Source organism: Sturnus vulgaris, unplaced genomic scaffold (genome assembly GCF_052056855.1).
Source record: "Sturnus vulgaris isolate bStuVul1 unplaced genomic scaffold, bStuVul1.hap1 Scaffold_383, whole genome shotgun sequence".
NCBI classification, from domain to species: Eukaryota; Metazoa; Chordata; class Aves; order Passeriformes; family Sturnidae; genus Sturnus; species Sturnus vulgaris.
This window is the reverse complement of record NW_028276433.1, coordinates 512,461-516,840: the sequence shown is the minus strand read 5'-3', so window position 1 is coordinate 516,840 and position 4,380 is coordinate 512,461.

Genomic DNA, 4,380 nt, shown 5'->3' with positions numbered 1-4,380 from the left:
GCCTCAGACTGGAATTGTGACCCCGAGCATTGAGCAGCAGTTGTGATTCCAAAGCGGAATTGTGGCCTCAGACTTGAATTGTGACCCTGAGCCTTGTGCTGCATTTCTGATACCAAACCGGAATTGGGTCCTCAGACAGGAATCGTGATCTCGAGACATGAACATCAGTTGTGATTCCAAACAGGAATATTGACCTAAGACTGGAATTGTGATTTCATTCCATGAACTGCTATTGTGAATCCAAACTGTAATTGTGACCTCGATCCTTGAACTGCAGTTGTGATTCCAAACGGGAATTGTGGCCTCAGACTGGAATTGTGACCCCGAGCCTTGAGCTGCACTTGTGATTCCAAACCAGTATAGGGTCATCAGACTAGAATCGTGTCTTCGAGCCTTGAACTTTAGTAGTGTTTCCTGACAGGATTTGGGGCCTAAGACTGGAATTGTGATCTTGAGAGTTGAAATGCAATTGTGATTCCAAACAGGATTCATGAACTCTGACTGGAATTGTGACCTCGAGCATTGAACATCAATCGTGATTCCCAACATGAATTCTATCCTCATACTGGAATTGTGGCCTCAAGACTTAAAATGCAAATGTGATTTCAAACTGGAATTGTGACCTCAAGCCTTGAAATGCAATTGTTATTTCAAACCGGAATTGTGAAATCAAGCCTTGAACTGCTAATATGATTCCAAACCGGAATTGTGACCTCAGACTAGAATTGCGACCTCGAGCCTTGAATAGCAGTTGTGATTTTGAACTGTAATTGTGACCTCGAGCCTTGAATTGCAGTTGTGATTCCAAACGGGAATTGTGGCCTCAGACTGGAACTATGACCCCGGAGCCTTGAGCTGCAGTACTGATTCCAAACAGCTATTGCGTCCTCAGACTGCAGTTGTGACTTCGAGCCTTGAATTTTAGTTGTGATTCCAAAGCCGTATTGTGGCCTCAGACTGGAATTGTGACCTCGAGGCTTGAACATCAATTGTGATTCCAAACAGGAATTGTGTCCTCATACTGGAATTGTGGCCTCATGACTTAAAATGCAAATGTGATTTGACACTGGAATTGTGAACTCAAGCCTTGAACTGCAATTGTGATTCCAAATTGGAATTGTGAACTCAAGCCTTGAATAGCAGTTGTGATTCCAAACGGGAATTGTGGCCTCAGACTGGAATTGTGATCTCGAGCCTTGAACTGCAATTTTGATTCCAAACAAGAATTGTGACCGCAGACTGGATTTGTGACCTCGAGACTTGAACTACAATTGGATTTCAAACAGGAAATGGGGCCTCAGACTGGAATTGTGACCTCATTCCATGAACTCCTATTGTGATTCCAAACTGTAATAGTGAGCTCGAGCCTTGAACTGCAGTACTGATTCCAAACAGGAATTGGGGCCTCAGACTGGAATTGTGATCTCGAGACAGGAATAGCAGTTGTGATTCCAAACGGGAGTCGTGGCCTCAGACTGCAAATGTGACAACTAGGCTTGAGCTGCAGTTGTGACACCATACCGGAATTGAGTCTTCAGACTGGAATCGTCACCTCGAGCAATGTAGAGCAGTTGCGATTCAGAGCCGGAATTGGGACCTCAAACTGGAACTGTGACTACGAACCTTGAAAGATTCCAAAGCGGAATTGGGTCCTCAGACTGGAATTGTGACCCTGAGCCTTGTGCTGCATCTGTGATACCAAACCGGAATTGGGTCGTCAGACTGGAATTGGGGGCTCAGACTGGAATTGTGATCTCGACCCTTGAACTGCAAATGTGATTCCAAATGGGATTTGTGACCACACACTGCATTTGTGACCTAGAGATTTGAGCTGCAGTTCTGATACCAAACCGCAATTGTGACCTCAGACTGGATTTGTGACCCCGAGCCTTGAGCTGCGGTTTTGATACCAAACCGGTATTGGGTCCTCAGACTGCAATTGTGTCTTCGAGCCTTGAACTTTAGTAGTGTTTCCTGACAGGATTTGGGGCCTAAGACTGGAATTGTGATCTCGAGACTTGAAATGTATTTGTGATACCAAACAGGATTCATGAACTCTGACTGCAATTGTGAGCTCAAGCCTTGAAGATCAGTTGTGATTCCAAACAGGAATTGTGTCCTCATACTGGAATTGTGGCCTCATGACTTAAAATGCAAATGTGATTTGAAACTGGATTTGTGTTCTCCAGCCTTGAAATGCAATTGTGATTCCAAACCGGAATTGTGAAATCAAGCCTTGAACTGCAATTGTGATTCCAAACCGGAATTGTGACCTCGAGGCTTGAATAGCAGTTGTAATTCCAAACGGGAATTGTGGCCTCAGACTAGAACTGTGACTCCGAGCCTTGAGCTTCAGTTGTGATTCCAAACGGGAATTGAGGCCTCAGACTGGAATTGTGATCTCGGGCCTTGAACTGCCATTGTGATTCCAAACGGGAATTGTGGCCTCAGACTGGAATTGTGACAACTAGGCTTGAGCTGCAGTTGTGATACCATACCGATATCGGGACCTCAGACTGGAATTGTGACCCTGAACCTTAAGCTGCAGCTCTGAAATCAAACCGGAATTGGGGGCTCAGACTGGAATTGTGATCTCGGGCCTTGAACTGCCATTGTGATTCCAAACGGGAATTGTGGCCTCAGACTGGAATTGTGACCGCGAGACATGAACAGCAGTTGTGATTACAAAACGGAACTGGGGGCTCAGACTGGAATTGTGATCTCGAGCCTTGAACTGCCATTGTGATTCCAAACAGGAATTGTGGCCTCAGACTGCAATTGTGATCTTGAGCCTTGAACTGCAATTTTGATTCCAAACAAGAATTGTGACCTCAGACTGGATTTGTGACCCCGAGCCTTGGACTACAATTGTGATTTCAAACAGGAATTGTGGCCTCAGACTGGAATTGCGATCTCGAGACTTGAACTGCAATTGTGATTCCAAACTGGAATTGTAAACTCAAGCCTTGAATAGCAGTTGTGATTCCAAACGGGAATTGAGACCTCAGTCTGGCATTGTGATCTCAAGCCTTGAACTGCAATTGTGATTCCAAACCGGAATTGTGACCGCAGACTGGAATTGAGACCTCGAGCTTTGAACTGCAATTGTGATTCCAAACAGAAATTATGACCTCAGAGAGTCATTGTGACCTCATTCCATGAACTCCTATTGTGATTCCAAACTGTAATAGTGAGCTCGAGCCTTGAACTGCAGTACTGATTCCAAACAGGAATTGGGGCCTCAGACTGGAATTGTGATCTCGAGACAGGAATAGCAGTTGTGATTCCAAACGGGAATCGTGGCCTCAGACTGGAAATGTGACAACTAGGCTTGAGCTGCAGTTGTGATACCATACCGGAATTGAGTCTTCAGACTGGAATCATCACCTCGAGCAATGTAGAGCAGATACGATTCAGAGCCGGAATTGGGACCTCAGACTGGAACTGTGACTTCGAACCTTGAAATTAAGTTGTGATTCCAAAGCGGAATTGTGGCCTCAGACTTGAATTGTGACCCTGAGCCTTGTGCTGCATCTGTGATACCAAACCGGAATTGGGTCTTCAGACTGGAATTGTGACCTCGAGACATGAACAGCAGTTGTGATTATAAAACGGAATTGGGGGCTCAGACTGAAATTGTGATATTCACCCTAGAACTGCAAATGTGATTCCAAACGGGATTTGTGACCACACACTGAATTTGTGACCTAGAGATTTGAGCTGCAGTTGTGATACCAAAACGATATTGGGATCTCAGACAGGAATTGTGTTCTCCAGGCTTGTACTGCAATTGTGATTCCAAACTGGAATTGTGACCTAAGACTGGAATCGTGACCTCGAGACATGAGCTGCAGTTGTGATTCCAAACGGGAATTGTGGCCTCAGACTGGAATGGTGACCCCGAGACTTGAACAGCACTTCTGATTCCAAACCGGAATTGTGACGGCAGACTGGAATTGAGACCTCGAACTTTGAACTGCAATTGTGATTCCAAACAGAAACTTTGACCTCAGAGAGTAATTGTGACCTCATTCTATGAACTGCTATTGTGATTCCAAACTGTAATTGTGACCTCGAGCCTTGAACTCCAGTTGTGATTCCAAACAGGACTTGTGACCTCAGACTGGAATTGTGACCTCGAGCCTTGACCGGCAGTTGTGAGTCCAACTGGGAATTGGGGCCTCAGACTGGAATTGTGACTCCTAGCCATGATCTGCAGTACTGATTCCAAACGGGAATTGTGGCCTCAGACTGGAATTGTGATCTCGAGACAGGAATAGCAGTTGTGATTCCAAACAGGAGTCGTGGCCTCAGACTGGAAATGTGACAACTAGGCTTGAGCTGCAGTTGTGACACCATACCGGAATTGAGTCTTCAGAC